The 19,784-nt window shown below is 41.2% G+C and overlaps 1 long non-coding RNA gene across 1 annotated transcript in view; it reads right to left on the reverse strand.

The window, feature by feature from the left end:
- LOC112946245 overlaps positions 1 to 19,784 on the reverse strand; it is a 59,634-nt gene that overhangs the window by 17,196 nt on the left and 22,654 nt on the right. Inside the window, exon 3 of the long non-coding RNA XR_003249189.1 lies at positions 17,883 to 18,033. This is a non-coding gene — a long non-coding RNA (uncharacterized LOC112946245). The remainder of the gene's footprint in view (positions 1 to 17,882; positions 18,034 to 19,784) is intronic.

A 19,784-nucleotide genomic window follows, 5' to 3' on the forward strand; every position in this document is an offset into this window, starting at 1 on the left:
AATTAAAATGTAATCTTAAAGGAAAATCCCCAAAGGCCAATTTCAGTAGAAAAACACTTCCATAGATTTTTATTGGCTCTAGACATGGTCACTGATACTCCTAGCCATGTCTTGATATGATTTTGGTCTGCGTAAGTCTGAATGCCTTAAATCCCTAAGCTTAAAACTCCTTCCTATGAGCTGAATTTAAAACACATTGGTGTGACTGTGTTAAGCACACATACACACAGCAGTGGAAAGAGCAGCAACTGCCCTTTGCTAAAACATTTGTCTATTGATTTTGTTACAGTATTAGTTACAGCCATATCTTGAGTCTATGCTGTAAATCTGTTGCTGTTTAAACGTTTAAATGATGGTATAAAACTCCGATCATATTGACATTGTGGGTATATGATGTCTTAGCTCAGTGAGTTGCTGGAACAATGCTCAGCCAGCTCTCCAAATTACTGTACTTCCTAGAAATCTTTGAGCTTCTGGAATGCAGGCACAGTTTCAGCCTCTGGTTTTCTAATATTACAGTAGCCACTTAGCAAGAACTCCTCACTCCCACAGCAAACCCTCTCTCCAATACTTCAGTTTGTTCACTATATTGCATTAACACACATGTGCATGCACACACGGGCACACACACATTTCATTGTTTATTTATAGAGCAAGGCAAGTATATGATAATATTCTATCAAAAGGAATCCAGGCCACAGCAGCTGTAAAGCATTTAGCCTGAAAACCTTCCATCAAACATCTCCAAGTGAAGTTGCTTTGTTCGTCACACTGACCTACATGAGCCATTATTGCCATTTGGCTCTGAATTATTAAAAATCAGTAGAAAGATTTAGCACACCTCCAACCCCAAGCTTGTCTATCCTCCAAGATAAAAACAGTTTACTCTTCCTGCTAGCTAGAAAACATCTGTGAGCACCCCAGCACTCAGCCTCGAGTGCTAACCTTGTTAGTGCTCCATATAACTGCATGTAACCACTCAGCATGACAACCTTTTGCATTTCTCTTTATGAATAATTTTGTTATACCTCATCCATTTGTGTGTGCTCTTTATTACGGCACACGACTACATTTACTAGAGTCCCCATCAGAGAATTCCTCTTCTTGTTCTCCTAAACAGCGCCGTGCACTGCCCTCTCTGGACTGTAAGCCTCAAAGCTTCTCAATGCATGTTCATTAGTTCAGAGGCTTTATGTTTGAAAATTCCCGCAAAGAATTTTATGGGTGGCAAAATGCTTAAAGAAATACTTGACACACATACAAGAAGCATGTTAAATGCAAAATGAAGAATTTCAGAGGCATGTAGGTTTGAAATGGAGCTGCCATAGGTGAAAGGTTAACTCTGTATTTCGATACAATATTTTATGTGGGATTCTGTGATTTTTCAAACAAAACTTTCATTTTCTTTTGGATGACAGAGTAGAGCAAATCTGGGTTCTATTCACAAATATTTTTTTGGCCTTGTTACCCTTTTATTTGCTACATAAACTAGGTGACTGAGAAGAGATTAGGAAAAATGCTGGCCATATAGCTCTAGTATGACTATGCTGACCAAACCGACCAATTACAGAGCTTTAGGGAAAAGGTAATGCAATTTGTAGGGGATTTCCATATTTGAAAATTTGGTTTCATTACAAAGTATCATGACCTTCAGGGCATGCTGCAAAGTTTAATGTTCCCAGGCCTTTATAGAGATTTATAGGTGGGAAGCAGGACCCAAGCTCTCTCTTCTCTGGCAATAAAGATGATATACTTTGGGAAATTGAGGTGTCAGGAGAAGAGGTTCTTGAGCAAACTGATAATTATAAAAACAATGAGTCAACAGGCACAGGTGATGACATTACACCAAGGGTTCAAAAGGCTTTATGCATAACTTGGCTACACTGCTGGCATAAGTCAAACTCTTATTAAGAGTAGCTCCTATTCCAAATGAATGGGAGTAAGTGAACGATGTACCTCCAGCACAAGAAAAAAGAACTCAGATGATCTGGGAACAAGTGTCTTTTAGCATCCATTATAGGCCTGAACGTCTAACTTTGATAAACAGACCAGGGATAACAAGGAAAAGTACCCAAGAAAGGAAACAACAGTCTCGCCTATCTCTGAAGGTTCTCCATGCATGTGCCAGCTGGGCAGTACGTAAGGAGAGCCGCTTGCTGCAAGGGACTCCATTGAGAAAGGGCCTGTGACAAGATTTTCATGAGAGGCTACCAAGTCGGCATGAAGCAGGAAAACAAATATAGCTGGAGCCAAAAGCTGTGCAGTAGAAAGTAGGTAAACCATAGAGTTCCAGGCAATTTTCTGTATAGTGAAATGTTAACAGTGAGATGTCTCATATTCTCTACCACATCTTGATTATTTCACTGTCTACTAGTGTGTTGAAAGGTAGAGCAGCAGTGGAGATGGCAACATCTGCCAAGACTCAAAATTATTGACCTGACGAGGTAAGACAGTCAGTCTTAGGCAAATAAGACTGCACAGTCTTAGGCAAGGAATGAGATACTGAATAATTAGACTTTCACAGTGGTCTGAAAAGACTGAGATTATTCACCTTAGATGGGAGATGAATGAGAAGGACATGATGGAAGTATATTAACAAAGTGACACAAAGAAGTTAAATCTTGTTTTTTCTTCTGTCTCATGATCAAGAATAAAAAAAAAACCCTCAATGAAGCTATAAATTGAGGAATCTGAAAAATTTCATACTGTTTATTCCCACCAGAAGTAGCTAAGACAAAGAACTTTTCAAGATACAAATTGACACAACTTTTAGAGTGAGAAAAACTAGCCATATATATAAACTAGTTTTTGAATACACTGTTGAAGGAATAGCAAATTCCCTACTTTCAAATTCAAATAACCCTCAGAACACTGTATCATTAAGACATTGAATACTGCGGGGAAGAGAAGTCATCCCACATCTTTCTAACGCAGGACAAATGAAGGCACTTGTTATCTCAAGTGTGTGCCATGGGTCACTGTCAGAGACAGATCTAAGGTCCCTTTCACTGAGCAGGCAGCTCCATCGCTGGTTTTGAATGTGTTTATTTCAATTTGCCAAGCGGGCAGCCCATAACCAACAAACAGAGGTGAAAGTTACCTATCTGCTGTCACTAAGTATTGATTTATCCACAATGGTCAGAATGAGAAAGTGATTATTTGCTAGTAAACTATACCTCACACCCTCCTCCTCTGCACAGATCTGGCAGTGAGAAACAGCCCATTCTTCCATATATTGGAGATGCTGATATTTAGACCCAACACAAAGACTCTGTTTCTCGTACACTTGAAAGCTTCCCTATCTATAAGGAAGCTATCCCTAGCTAAATCAGACTCATTGCACCACACACTTGTCTTGGTCAGGTATCAGAGGTGAGAATCAGCTTAGAACATCAACTACAAGAATATAAAAATGTGTTCCAAAATAAAAAAAAACACTTGCCAAAACACAAATGTCAAGTTTTGCAAAGGACAATGCAAAAATCTGCTGCACTGAAGGTGCAGCATCTGGACCTTTCACGTGCTCTTGGGTCTCATACCTCATTGAAAAAAAATAAGTCTACAGCTTGTATCATTTCAAATGAAAAGAATCACAATATAAAATAAATGAGACCAATCCAGAAAGATCTACTTGATTTTGCAAAGAGCCCAGAAAAATAACTCTAAAGCACTAACTGCTCTCTTCATGTCAAAATTGGCCTAAATGGGCTAGCAGCAACAATGCCATTTTGCATGTCAGCACCGGTGACTAGCTCGGCAGTGCATACAGCGAGGATGAGGAGGATGACCAGCAACCCCTGCCAGCGCTGCCAGGGTGCAAGGCGCGCCCGGGGGAGCGTGTGCGCGCGCGGCCGGCTCGCCTGGCGGCGGGTGCAGCCACGCACATCCCGCGCAGCGCCGCGCCGCGCTCACCGACTGCAGCTAGCAACAGCGCGTGAAACGCCACCGCGTCTCCCCAGCAGCCCGCATGCAGACAACGTGTGCAATATTCAGCACTACAAATGAGCTCCACAGAAACACAGAATGGTTGAGGTTGGAATGAACCCCTAGAGATAATCTAGTCCAACCCCATGCTCCAGCAGGAACACCCACAGCATGCAGCACAGGGTGGCATCCAGGCAGGTTTGAATGACCTCCAGAGAAGGAGACTCCCAGCCTCGCTGGGCAGCCTGTTCCATGGCTCTGTCACCCTCACAGTGAAGAGGGCTCTGTCACCCTCTTCCTCACCTGGAGATGGAACTGCCTGTGTTTTAACTTGTACCCATTGCCCCTTGTCCTGTCACTGGTCACCACCGAGAAGAATCTGGTCCCATCCTCCCTACGTTCTCCCCTCGGGTACTTACACACATCTGAGTACTTACACACATCGATCAGATCCCCTCTTGTTCTTTTCTTCTCTAGGCTAAACAGGCCCAGCTCACTGTCTTTTCTCATAAGATCAAGTTTCAACAATATGTTTCACAACCCAATGCAATAGCAGTCAGAAAGTGTGCAAAGCTACCATTTTTATAACACGTAAGAAAGGATTATAATGAATTTAGATAAAATTAATAAAGATACTAACAAAACTGCTATTCTGAAAGCAAATCTTAGCTTTCATGTAAAAATTTAAACAAAGATAAGAGCGAAATCTAAGAGGAAAAACCTGGTGTATCCCTATCAGTAAGAAGCATGCAAATTGGAAGAGTCCTTCAAGAACATCACACTGCCAGTAAAAGATTAGGGGCAGTGAGTTTAGAGATTACTTACATATGTCCATGGTACAATGAAAATACGATGGCTCAGCTCCTACTTTAAACTTTATTCGGACTGATCAGAGTAATTTTTAAACAATTTTGCTGCACAAACTTTCAGTCACACTAGATCTTTATGTCTTGGAGTGGGAACGCTTACCAACTCATGGTGATGTATTTTTCTAAAGCACTGTGATGTCCTTGGGCTCTAATGTGCACTTGGTATAACTATATATGAATGGCAAAAAAATCCTGTTTGGATATAAGGATTTTTCCTGATTGTAGCTTTAAGCATGAGAACTGCAGGGCTGAGCAACTGTTGCCTTAAAAAATCCACAGAAGAAATGGGGTGCACTTTTTCTCTAGAGTGTCAAAAGCTGGTACATTGATATATTACAAAAATACTAATTTACAATCTTTAAATATGTAAGTTGAGGCACAAATGGAAGTGGTTTTTGGTTTGTCTGCCTCTTTTGAAGTACAGGACTATATCCCTCTTAGAAAGGCCCTGTTCAGGGACTGCACTGGGACAGGGGGCACAGAGGGCACCGTCTTTGTGAGGCATCCCCCGTGCCCTGTGCTCAGCTCAGGGACTTCTGGCAAAGCATGGGCAGCACCTGAGAGCCCCGGGGAACACTGAACAGCGACCGGCTGCTTACGGGATGCACTAACAGCACAGCTTGGAGCAGCAGCAGCAGATGACTTCATTTAGCCACGTGCTTACAGTGACTCATTGCCAGGAATGGAAAGAGGCGACCACGCTGCTTGGTGGACTTGCCACGCAGCTGCTCCTCACCCTACCACGGCCTGGCTGCCAATGCCTTTCAGGGTATGAGCAGCAGTCACCCCAAACTTGCTTTGCTGTCCCTTCCCCAAGCACACTGACAGGAAAAGTCCCTCTTCCCTCTTGGGACAAGCACGATGAGACGAGGGTGGTGAAGACCAGTCCCTTCTAAACTGATTTGCTTTGTACGCCGTACTTGCTTTGCTGCCGCAGGCAAGAGCTGGCAGATGAGAGAGGGGGGAAACCATATCCCAAAGCAAATGGATCTATCCGTTGGCCTCTCAGGAGTTGGCTGTATATCCTGGAATGTCTAATGTTCACAAAATTTATCTTGGTAAAGGCTCAGGAAAATGTATGTTTTTATTTTACTCAAAGTAAAAATATTGGTCAATGTGAAATTAAAAAGTGAAAATAATACTCCCCCTTGTAAAAAATTCCAGCCTCCTACACTCACTGTATCTCATAGACTTCTAAAACAAATATCATGTATTTTATGTGTTTTTTTCTACTAACGTTTTATTGGTATTTATAACGTAGTACAGAAGAGAGTTTTAAGAGGGAAAAAGGCAAGTTACAATAACATACCAAAGCGTTTAGGAAAGGCTGTGATTGCAGAAGATACAGATCACGCTACCTTCCTTTCTCTTTCATGGCAAGAAACAGAGAATACCAGCCAAGTAATGCAGATCCTCTCTGCTGCCACTGGGGCTGTTGGGCACTAGCTGAAGTCAGACACACACTCAAGGAACTCATCTCGGAACATCATCTCTTGACCTCTCCTGTTCTGGCTCCAGGGAAAGATCTGGGTTTACAGGTCTGCAGGACATTTATCTACAGATATATCCAGGTTACTGTTAAAGCAACAGGTAGCAAATTCTCTACTAGAGGCCTGGCTGACTCCTATTTCTGTCATGCTGCCAGTAACATACATGAATCTGGGGCAGGTTTTTTCATGACCTGCACAGGATTTGGGGACTTGTGAAAGACAAAACACAACCCACATCAGAGGTCACATCTTTTCATCACTGCCCCTCAACAATGCAAAGTTCCTCAGTTCTCTGCCAACCCTGCAGCTCGATGCTATTGCAGAGAGGTAGAATGAGACTGCTCACATCCAGCAACCTACCCCTCATCTGCCACAAAAGCAGATCCAGTGACCAACTGTTCGCCCTCTCAGCCTTCCAGGGTAAGGACATTGCTTGGTTCAAGTTGTTGCAGAGTAAATACAGTGCACTACAGTAAGTGCTCCAATTAGCTACATTAGTAACTAGCTCCAATTAGTTATATTAATACCCACAGATCTCTGTCAAGCATGTCTCCACCATATTGCCCTTACATTTTATGTTCGTATATTGTTTGGCCTGGACTTCTCTTCACAGACTTGCTTTTTCTAAGAACCGCAGTCAAAGACTTCAATGTAAAAAAAAAAAGGCCTGCAATCCAATAATAATAACACGCTAATTCCAATACTACAGAATGGTAAAATTCCTCCACTTTTCAGCAAACAATCTGTCTTCCTTATGGGCTAGAACTGCCCGGATGACTGAGGCAGTCTCTGAGGGGCTGGGAAGGCAGCAGCCCTGTTCTGCGTGGCAGCTTCTTAACCACTGCAGTGGGCGCGGAACCTGCTGCCTCTGGTGAGTTCACTAACTATTTTAAAACAAGGATAGTGCAACGACTGTAGAAATCACTGCTGACCCCAATGCAGAGGCCTGGCTATTACTGCCGCTAAGGTAAAACCTCCTTATCATTAGAGAGCATCAAAGCAATTCTCATGGATGGCTATTATGCAGATACAGTTGCTAGCTCTTTCTCTGCTCGTTAGTCATCTCAGATACAAAAGCTTGTAAACGCATGATTTTTATACTGCACTGTCTCTCTGCAAGGTGTGACGTTTTTGATAAGTGCATTAGTTTAACTCCAAATATCAGGACTTGGAAAAAAAAAAAAAGAAAAAGGAAGTCTGTGTTATGACATCAGATGTATCTACCAGTAATACCTTTCTCGTGTAACAGTGAAAGTTAGTCTGAGGTTAAGAAAGACGTTGTTAGCAGAACATCAGGAACATGACGACCATCTGCATCACTGCATAATTTGGTGAGACATACAGGAAATGGAGGAGCCCTCAGGGAACCTGAGTAAGGGTTTAGCACAACAAGCACCTGGAGAAAGAAACCTGGACGGGGGGAGGAAAAGGAAAAAAGGCTGAAATATTAACAGGGGGAAATAGGGTTAGAAATGTAGCAGTGGTGTCCAAATGACTATGATTGCCCAAGAGAAAGACACCTGGGCTATGCAGCATGTTCAGTTCCTAAGGGCACAACAGAAAATGACTGAGAAACTTTAACAGATCATGAAGCTGTTAGTTTCTGTCCTCTAAAATGAAGCAGAAATGACAACAAACAGCCCTTTTTCCTCTGAGACTGCAGCTATTTGCTTTTTTCTCCCTTTACCGACTGACCAGCCAAGCAGCTTCATCTAGAAGGTGGAGAGGAGGTGGATTCCTACAGCTCTTGACCTGCTACAGAGTACATAGCATTTATTTAGGAACTTGCCTTCTGTTAATAACCTAAGCCTCCAAACAGAAAACTTCTCCCACATCATATTTTTGTACTTGGTAAATGCTGTTTGCCTGCATTTTTTTAGAGAATAGCTGGTCTATACCCAGCAACATATGAACTATCTCAAACTGCTGTAATCTAGAGCTAATTGGGAATTTTCCAATAAAACTTACTGTTGAAAATGCTTGTTCATCAGAAACTATTTTCCCTATTTCTCTGTTTCAGCTAACATCGGATGAAACTCTGTCTATCAGGCAGGTCTTGGCGTGTCTGGCCTCCTGCCAACCTGTCTGCTGAGCTGTTGAGAAGTCCTGTTTCCCAGACTGCTGCAAGTCCTTGTAGTGGAGTTCCCAGAACTGGATTCTTATCTTTCCACAGTAATGCATTTGTCCTTGCAAACCTCTGGCAAACCAGAGCTTTTGGGGATCAAGGACCTTTGCCACATGCCTGAAATTGGCTTGCAGGGGCTGTGGCTTATAGATGTTTGCAGGATGACATCTGTCACTGTGTTGTCTCCTAAATCTTTCTGATTCCCAGTTCTGAGTCCATGCCAGCTGCTTAGCTCCTGGACTGCTCTGTAAACCGGGAGCCATCCAGGTGCCTGCTCCCAGGAGAGACCAGACAGAGGCTGGTGGACTCTGCAAGCCCTGACATGGACAAAATTCCTTCTGGTTGGAATTTGCCTTAAAACTGATCAGAATCATGCCAGCTCCCTTCGGTCAGCCCTGTGCTCCCTGCAGCACAGTTCACTTTGGATACATCACATTTCCTGTGGGTTTGGCTTTTGTCAAAAACCGGGGTAATTCTCCCCTCCAACCTCAAAGAAAACACTAAAATCTAGAGTTGAAAGGAAATTTGGTTTCCTGGCCAGCTCTGCTTCCACTGTGAGAAGGGGCTTATTTGGCTATTTCATGACAGTATCTAGAGATGTCTGTAAGGCAGACACTGGTATTTCAACTTCTGTTTTTCTACAGCTCTTCTCTATTAGGGTGAGATTTATTTTCCTTTCACCAGGCAGAGCAGAATGCACCTTGCCCTGCAGAGGCATTTTTAAGTTTTGAAATAGGCCCTTCTATTTCCAGCATTTTCTTTGAGATTGCTTCAGTCAGTGCTTGATGAAGTAACCTGGACTGTATCAAAGTGTCAGTGCAGAAGCCTCAGGAAATCGTAATTTTCTGAAACTTTTATGCTAAGTCTCTCCAACTCCTGCTACAGTAGCTAATACAGTATGAACAACATTGAGTCACTCACCCTTTTAAACCTTTGGGTCCCTGTGTTTAAAAATTAATTCCTTTAGGGTTCATTTCTAGATATCATGGGCCTGGTCCAGGATACATAACACTGTGCCAAGACTATAAAAAAAAATTCAAAAGCATCTTCAGGAAGTATAATTGAAAGCCTGGCAGAGAGCTCACAGAAGACCAAAATGGGGTACAACATGCCCAAGCTTGTTTTTCCTTTCCAGTTAATTGAATGTTAGGCATAATTTTAAGAGCCTGGTTCAGCACAAAATAGACCCACAGTTTCTGTACAGCAAAAGCTTGCACAAGGCTTGTGTACCGCAAAGCCTGAAGGAGCTCTTTGCTAAATGGGGCCTTTAGGGCTCCAAGGCGGCCAATGCAGCCCCGGCTGGAAGCAGGGGAACAAAACGGGCAGACTCCTCAAGGCCGCAGCAGAGACCCGACCTGCGTCGCAGAGCAGCCGGTCACAGCGGAGGCCGGGAGGAGGCCGCGTTCTGCTCCACTCGAGAACAAGAATTTTATGTTTGCTCAGAGGCAGGAGGAACTTGGAAACTCCATGTAAGGGCTGAGACTCAGGCGCTGCTGGTAAAACCTGCCGGAGCTGTGCTCTGTGCATAACTCATATGAACATTAATGAGAGTTAAACGCATGCAATGAAAGAAGAATAGACCCCTTAGTGATTTGTCAAGATAAAATTCAAAATAACTTTGAATGCTCAGAGGTAAATATTAGGTTTAGGAATTAAAACCAGGAGAAGAAGTGGAACAATTGCCTATAATGAGATCCAGGAACAATCTACCCACTGTACCAGGTTTTCATTAGAGTTATGGCCTGCAGCCATACCACCTTGTGCTGCGATCTGAAGAGCTCCGAAAGGTTTGGCTGGTTAGTAGTTGGAAGGGAGACCTCCAAACTAGCTTACCAAGGCAGCAACACCTTAGCGCTGCCATACATGATGTTCTTCCAATTCTGTATCGGGTCCAAGTGTTAGGAGATCTGAAGATCTTTTGTATGAGTCCTGAATCTAAGGATCTGATGATCTATAGTCATTAAAGCCCCCATTATTTCTTGGAAGTATCACAATGTCACTTGGGAATGGCTACTGCCTTTCACTGCAGAAGTGGATGTATGACAGCGACAGATAAGCACCATCAATAGAGTGTGGTGAACTTCATGGTGAACTTCAAAGGAAGGCTGGAAACCTAAATTTTCCACTAGAGGGAAAGTGGTTTAAGTGCCAAAAGCTTCAGAGAGGTGCAAAGGACTGTTTTCTGTTTGATCATTTGTTTGTTTTTTTGACCGTGAGTGTTCCAATCTAACCTTGAAATGTAGCTCCATGCTGGAGCTCTAGGAAAGGAGGTTGCTTTTACCATGGGGTGCTCTGTCACACACAGCTGAACTGCCTCTGCAGCAGCCAGCAGAGTCCACAAAACAGGCTTTCCACCACTGAGAAGACCCCTTGACTCTTAAATCCCTTGGACATTAGACCTGCAAGGAGTTAGGTGCATATTCAGTTGTAGATGTGGAATGGTTCCCTAAGTCAATGTGACAACTCACAGCACACAGTTAAAGATGCATCTGTCTCCAAAGAACAAAGACATAAATGAGCAGCACAGCTACACAGAACATCCTAATTGATGCTCTTGATTTATTAACCTTCGTGGTGTGGGCACCGCACTGACACTGCTCTGCACGTCCATGTAGGACCAGATCCTGAACACTGCAGAGAGCCCTTGAGTCTGCCGTGCTGTGAGGGCTGACTGCGTCGGGAGCTCACTGAGATTCATCAATTGGAGTTCGTTGAATTCAATGGGATTTAAGAGCATTTGGCATCCCTTAGGAGGCAATTAGCACCTTCAGAAACAGGGCCTTAGACAATCAGATGTGGGAAACTGAGACAGGTTTTCCTCTGGGGTTTGGAGCAGTTGCTATTTGTGTAGAGTAAGCAGCCATTTTAATTTTTTTCTTTCATTTTAAGATGTAATTTTGAACACAGCTTGGGTTGTCCATTAACATTTGCTTTCACACTAGGACTGGACACAGCAACAAGCCTCACTGATACTGGTGAATAATCTACTGGCCAACTGCCAGAACTGGATTGGCTTGAGTTACATATACTCAATATACTATAATGTGACCAAAACAAAATCTCTCTCTTCTTTGCCATGATGCTTCTATTTTTTTTTCCAAGATTCTCACCCATACAACTTCCAATCGTTGCTCATTTCTGACTTCCTGCAGTGGCAAGGAGGAAGCCACGAGCCTGCTGGCTCACAGTAACTCCCAGGCTGTGTCATAACTGGTATGTGTACATAGACCATTTTTGCTTAATATCTTCATTTTGCTATTGACTTCATGGGAACAAGCAGGGACACATAAACCAGCTGGCGATACATATTTGTGAGGAGGAGGGAAAGCATCAGCCCACACTACCCGCTGTCTTATATCAAAAACTCTTCCAACTTACTGCAGATGAGACTGGAAACTGAAGGCATAAGAAAAGTCCCTTCTTAATTCTGATATTTTTCTTTGCACTAAATAAACTTAGGCCTCCACTCCTATTGCCACAGGAATTCTTCTCAAATGTGTTCAATGTCTGTGCATGTTACTGGAATACAGAGAAAAAGTGCTGGGGCTGTTCAACACAGTGAAGACTTTCCTATACAAAATACTGGATAGGCTGCTTTGAGCTGACAAACTGCATGTGAAATCACAGTTATTCAGGACAGCCTGGTGATCTGTTTGAGTGCAAGGACCTTGAAGGGGTTTCTATAGACAAAATAGGGGTCAGAGGAAGAGAAATTGCTAGTTGAAAATATAAGTAATAACCACTGATAATGGTGATGCAAGCAACTTGACTCCATTCAGAGATGATTTTCAACAGTGCCCGGTGTTTACAACAGCTCCAACTCCGTTTCATTTGTAAGTAGAAAAACAAGATTTCTGCCATTCCTGGGGGCCTGATACAAAAACCACCGGTGCCCAAAGTTCTTTGAATGCAGTTCAAAAATTTTTGTGTTGGTCCTTTAAACAAGAACAATTTTGCAGAAAAATGAACTAGCCTAGCTAGCAAATATATGAATATTTCATATTCATAAACAGTAGAACCTGCTTTAAGTTTGCACATTTTTCCTTCTTTGCTTTGTTGCTTATGTGTTTATAACTACACTTCCTACTAACAACAAAATATAGCATCTAAGGAATCGTGTAAACGCTCTGTACTCGATACAATCAGAACAACTAATGGAAGCATCTTCCCACTTAGTTTCCAAAAGCTGCTCTAATCCTTCCTAAAGTCCTAATAGCACCTACAGCACCGCACAGGAACCCCTATATTTCACAAATACCTCTTACTTATCCACACAGCAGGCAGCTCAAGGCAAAAGAAAAAATCCACATTAGAAATAAGAGTGTAATACTTTCATAGCATCCTACATCAGCCCTCACATCAGAAAGATGTAAACCACCAAATGTCGAGAAAGGGTATTATCCAGGATAAACTGAGCCCTGCTACCACTGTAAACTGTTTTAATGTATATGCACTCGAAGCACTGACAGCAATAAGTGAAACTCCTGTTTACATTTTTTTATAAGAAACACACATCCTTTTTTTCCCCCTTTTTATCCAGATAACGCTGTAAAGTTCTAGCAAGAGGTTACACAAAGCAGCTACAAATAAAGTGAATGTACATAAATAACTTTGTCTGACTTCTTGTTTAATGTCCAAGATGATTGGAACAGATTGTATCATGAACTACTTTCCCTTTGGCTAATTAAATAGCCGTCCCCACTTACCATAAAGCATATTCTTATTAAAACAAGTATCTATATTCACTCTGTTGGATAAATTACTTCCAAGTAAGTGCCATAAAGCCCATTACACTCCTGCTTTAGAAGTGGATTAGGTCCAAACAGACAATCAAAGGATTTCACTGGGATTATTTTAGATTAGAAAAACTAAGGGAGACATAAGGCACTGACAAGATCATAAAGACATAAAGGATAAATTAGCAGTTACATACCAAACAAAGTACTTCAGTGGTATCCTACCACATCCAGAAGGAATTAAAAAAAAAAAAGAATCCTATTGTATTAACCAAGGCCCAAATGGAAATCTGTTTATGTAGAAATAAAATGACATAAGTAAATGTTATCTCCCATACAAATCAAATGGCTATTTCAAAGTTTAAAACCTGGTAATATTCATCTAGAACCAACTTCACCAACCAGCTACGTAGGAATTTACTCTTCCTATAGGCTCCGTTTCAAATTTAAAGCAAAGACCATGTTATGACTTACCATATTAATGAGCCATTATTGCATAACTGTATATTTATTGCAGATATATTACCTGCTAAATGATGCTGTTTTTCCAGAAAAAGTTCACAGTACAGATTCTATGGGAATGTTTCCTGCTGACAGTTCCTAAATCTTTCAGAAGCTGTCAGCAACCTCAGAAATCAAGTGTGCAGTACCCTAGCAAGCAGAAGCACATGCATAGGCCCTCTATTTTTAAAGTGCAATCCAAACCATTAAAGAAACACCTTAAACATAACAGATGATTGAAAATAAGATCATCCTACCTCACTTGTCAATCTAAAGGACACTGTCAATTACCCATAATCTAACACACAATTTCTATAAATATAACTCAACATCAAAAATCTAATTATTTTTGCTAACTTCTGCCAAAACTCATCATCCTCAGAACCATGTTAACAAAACCTTGATATTAGAAATATTTGTGGAGATGTTTATTTAATTTTATTTTTTCTAATATCAACACTGATTTATGGGCAACATCCTTTTTTTTTTTTTTTTTATCGGTATCCAACCTGCCTATCAGGGACTTTTCAGCCTTCAAGCTCAAAAAAAAAAAAAAAAAAAAAAAAAAAAAAAAAAAAACACAGAGAGACAGTCAGAAGCTTACAATAACTTAAGGGAAAAGGTTGTGATTACAATTAATTACTGCAGATGACCCATCAGGCTTTTGACATGTCCCCAACTCTGCTTCCCTGTAATGCTTGTCCCGCTCGCAGCCCTGGTTGGGACGATGCCCCGGAGGACGGAGGCTCCCGCGGGGCTGCAGCCCTTCGCCAGAGCTGCGGCCGCAGCAGCGACGCGACGTCTCGGTCACACCCGCAACGGGAGCGCCGAGATTCCTCAGCAAGGCTTGCTAGGAAAGCTGATTCCCACTGCTTCCATCAAATCTGATTACTCCCTTTTTATTATAGTGGCCATTTGCAAAGTGGTGCTCAAGAGTTTACAGGCACAAACTCCCTTATTGGTAAATGGGATTTTTATGGCTAATTTCTCCATTTGCTGTTTGTTATGAAGATTTGTGCACATTACTCTGGTACACCATTTCATGACTATATTTTATAATGTTCTTTTGTTTTGGATATTAGCTAGCAGATAACTTTCTCAAGAGCATAATGTACTCCTCTAATATACAATATTCCATGCTGCTTTTTGTCTGGTTTGGGCAGAGAAGCCTGATAATTGCCACAGTGGAAAAGACAGAAATTTCCTTGCCACAGCTAAGAACTTGAAAGTTTTTATTTCTAAATCAACCTCTCTTTTTGTCTGTGAATCAGGGTAAGGGTATTCCAGGAATGCCAGATTATTTTGTATGAAGACTGACTGTTTTACCTCCTTAGCAAGTGGTGATTTAAATCAGATATGGAGCAACCTCAAGGCAGGTCAGAAAAGGTGACTTAAGGGGAGGCTCAAAATAAGTCACTTAACTTGCAGGTGCTGCTTTGAGACCAGATTTAACAGCACGGCCTGAAATCTATACATATCTGCGTGAATGGTGAGATGTCCCAAAAACTGATGGCTCTTTAGGGCAGGCAAAATAGGCACATTTTTAATCCTACCGAAACAGGAGCTGCAGGTTCAACAGCACCATGCTCACTGCATAAACACAATTTCTGCTTTCACTTTTTAGTATTTAAGAAAAGTAATGAGGAACTTTTTGCTAGTCTCAATTAAGCTTTTCAAATAAACATGGCTTAACTGCAGTTGGCACTATTAGTAAAGCTATAAAAGCAAAAGCCATGGCCAGGAGGGTTGCTTTAAAACTGAAGCTTAGGAAAGAAAGAAGAGAGGAAAAATGTGGATCACAGTTTGCTACAAAGTGAGGAAGGAAAGGATGGATCATAAAGTGTAAAGTATGTACATACATGCATGTGTGTGTTTTTATATATGTATACACACACTTGCATAAATATATATCCTTCTGGTCTACACATTGTTGGACAATACATATGTTGTTCAACAAATAAAGAGAATGAAATGTAAAGTTTTCATTACTTATGAGATGTGCAGTAAGTCCAGAATATAGGAATATTTGCATTTTTAATGATTTTATTATTGCCTGCAGCATCTCCTCAGCTATAGACTGACAGAAAGATCATCAGCTGAAAAACTGAAATAACACCTGACTTGGGTTAGAAAACCTGCAGCTGAACCTCATCTAAATAGCACCAATCCAGCTAACACTGCACAGAGCTGATCTTATCCAGAGAGGAGTTTGCCAGGGAAAACCGAACACTTTTAGCAAAGGTTTGGAGAAACCTGGGCACAGATGTTTAATAGACCTGGCTTGTCAGATACTCGCTAAGGCTTTTCCGAAAGCCACCCTCACTGGGTGTTGAGAACTACTTTTAGGTCTTCGCCGAATCTACAAAGCCCTGATTAGTTTCAGTTTCCCTGCATGTAAAGTTGAGAAATGATGATACTTAACTTTTTTCATAAAAGGCTTTGATACCTATTGAATAAAAACACTCTGTAAGAAACTCGCATATATATAATTGATTTTATATATATATATTTATATATGAATTAAATCTATTGGTATGGATGCATGTAGACAAGGGAATAGCAAGTTAATGTTCCTACAAAATAGAACTATAAAACTATGACAACATTTATGGTCAAACTTTATTTGTTTTGTAAATCGCACGGAGCCTTAAGCCAAGCTTGAGCATTATGCTCCGTGCTGCGTATTCGGAACGGCGAGAATTTCTAAACAACTACCCAATAGAAACCTACTGCACTTCTGAGCACAGGCTCGTCTTCAGCTTCAAATGAGGGCTTGAAACGAGCTGGCCCTCTGAAAACCTGATGAGCATTGTTACAGCTAAGTTTCTCATACAAATCACATATCATTTCCATATCTAACTGTACATACTTGTAATTCAAATAAGTTGAAATATTTTGAACTTTATAATTGTTTTCATTGGAATATATGGAAATGCAATTATTTTTGCTCCAAAATTTTGTCTTATTTTTAAATGGAGATATTAAAACACTTCTCAAAACCACTGCTCAGATAGTTTTACAAAACTGACAGGATATTCCAAATTTCAAAGCATGATAAAATTTTATTCTGAGTGAATCAAGTCTTTGAAGAGGACCGACTGCCTATGGTAAATATGAGCTACTTTGGTAAACTGCTTATTTTTCTTCTTAATTTTCTGGGATGAACATTGATATATAAGCTTCACGGCACAACTACTGAGCTAAATCACTTCTGGAGGTAGTACATTTCTGGTGAATGTTTACTAGTTATATATATGCAAACATTAATTGGTGTGGGAGGAGAAGCAAGATGAATGCTGATATTTGTGAAGTTAAAGGATCTAGCAAGCTTGGAAACAGAAGCATTTTGTTTATCCAGAACCCAGCTACGATCTACAGGGTGCCAACGCAAACTTCTAACTACCATGCAAAAAATGACAAGAAACAGTGAGAGCCATCTCAGTTTAAAGTCTATCTGTGGTTAAACATCAGCCATTAAACCATGCTGTCTGTTACATGGCAGATTTTTTAAATGCTTTGTATCCGACTTTCCCCATATTTTTATCTCAGCAGGAATCTACTATCAGCTACGCTGAATGACTGTGTCCTCTAGCCAGCCCCTGCAGGCATCAGAGGTACAGCATGTCCTTCAAGCTTTCATCCTCCCAGAACACCTGGTTCAGTAGTTATCAGAGAATCTCTCTTTTGGTCTCTCCATGGTCCCTCCTGACTGAGGCACAGTATTTGCAAAACCCTTGAGATTCTCCTCTCCTAGGGGCTGTAATTCCCATCTTCCTTACAGACTTGTTTCTCTCAGTTGGCAACATGCTGTGCTAGAGGCCAACATTTTTCGTGACATTTTAACAAGCCCTGTCAAATGCGTCACCTCAAATGTCCTGCTTTTTATCCTAAAGTGAATGCACTACTACTAAATGCTGGGGAATTGCTAAAATGGGAAGAAAAGGGTTCCCCTTCCACTGCAGTCTCTAACTCATGTTTAATGGAAAGGCTCTTACAGCCTTTCCCAGCAGCAAGTCCTTCTCCCTCTCTTCTAGTGCCTTCTTCCTACATAACTTTGAAGTCCAGGGGGCAGCTATTTGCTAGTTCCTGTGAGCTTATCTCATTATACCCATCTTTCTCCGGCTCAACAAACATAAGAGGCTCTATAGCTGAAGTGGGAAGTATCTTCTGTCTTAAATAAATGAAGAGACCCAATCTCTCCTTTGGAGTGTTCCTGCATAGAGAGAAATGCACTCACCTGACAGGATGGTCTTTTGGTCTGTTATTGCCAGTGCTGCCAGTTGAAGTTAGGACTCACTCTTTGCAGTGTAGAACAACTTTGATTTCTTTTTTTCTCTCCCATGGATTACAAGGAGTGTCTCCTTAAGAGTTTCAGCCCAACATGATATCTGAAAGGGAAGGAGATGGAGTTAAACTAGCAGTTCCCTAGTTGTGGAGAAAGAGAAGGTGTCTCTGAATGACCTCACTGACCATTTTTGCCTAAATTTAACAACAAGAACAAAAACTATTAATCATATAACAACAGAGTCCTAACAGCTTTCTGGCTTCTGCTTGCTATTGAAATAAAATAATAAATCAATGCTATTGAAAAAAAATAATAAATAGTTGCGATACCCTCCTTTTTACTGCCTGAATACAATTCATCAACTCTGAGAATAGATCACAATTTCTTCACAATAATAAACGAAATTTTCCAAGAACATAGGCTATTTCCAAGACATAGCCTATCAGATAGCAGAGTTTATCTTCCTGTCATTAAGGTGCTGAGGACAAATATAATGGAATAATTAAATATTTTAGTAAAATAAAGATATTTCCCCAGGTTTCTTTCTTTTTGCAGTATTTAAGATTTGCCAAACTATGTCAGATAAAAGATGAATCTAGTCAAGTATCCCGTCTGTGACACCATCCAGCAGAGACTGAAGAACACCTGGGCAGAGGTAGGTATGCAGTGATCATTCTCCAGAATACTGTCCCAACAGAGACAACAGAAACAGTTTATTTATATGCAATAGCCCACAATGGATTTTCCTTTGTGGCTCTCTCCATCCTACTTCAACTCGTGCATAACTTCAGCACACTACAACGTCATGCAGCAAGGACTCCCACAGTATCCTGCTGCTGTGTTAGAGTGGATCTTCTTTGGTGAGGTATTTTGCTCAGAATTATGGATTCTTTTCAAATCATATATCTTTTTAAGAATCATTCATTACATGTTACAGCAAATACTGTTTTCTTTAGCAATTTAAAACACAGAAGCACTTCTGTTATTACATAAAAATCAAAAATAAAGCATAATGAAACAAAAATGGACAAAGCAACTAAGCCACAGCTATTACAAAACCAAAGAAATACCTAGAGAAGACAATTTTAATAATATTTTCAGTTTATCTGATAGGCTGCTAGGTGCCATTAAGGAGTTAGGATTTCCTAATTGCTATCATGGAGTGATTATCTAGAATGTCACATTTTGATCCCACAGTTTCACTGATGCCATTCTGTAGGAGACTGAGAAACTGAAATGCACCACACAGCTGATGAAATGAAGCTGGCAACTCATTAAGCCAATCAATTACACACAAGTTCTTTGTACTTTGCAGGCAGTATCATCCACAAGCTCTGTCTTCTTGGACTCAGATGATCTCTAAGCATACCAGGCGTTAGGAGGATTTGGGTACTGCACCTTTCAAATCTGTTAAGCAATGTAGGGGTTTAGGCAGAGGCTACAGTCAAGAAAGGTGAAGAAGAAAAGAAAAAGCAGCTTTATGGCAAATGCATCTACTTCCACCCTAAGAGGGGTCTAATGTAACGTTTGAAAGAAATGACTGCTCCTTTATATTTTTATTTTTGCTACATCCCAGTGAAGACTGTAGTTTTCTGCTGTTCTAGCAGAAAAGATTTTACTTCATTACTGAGCTTCTAATGTAAGCCTCAAGTCATCCTGCTTGCTTGCAGGACTGCAGTGAGTCCCTTCAGACAAAAGCAGCTGGAAGATGCTCATGACCCTCACACGTGCCGGAGGATGCAGCAGTTTCCTGTAAGAGCTGAACTTTTCCCCGTTCCCTCCAGGCAATGAGCCGGGAGCGCTGGCCTGCTCTGGCCCGCGCTGTGCCAGCCCTCGGTGCTCACTGCCTGCTGA

This window comes from Nothoprocta perdicaria, unplaced genomic scaffold (assembly GCF_003342845.1).
Source record: "Nothoprocta perdicaria isolate Ctin4 unplaced genomic scaffold, notPer1 scaffold_20, whole genome shotgun sequence".
Lineage (NCBI taxonomy): Eukaryota > Metazoa > Chordata > Aves > Tinamiformes > Tinamidae > Nothoprocta > Nothoprocta perdicaria.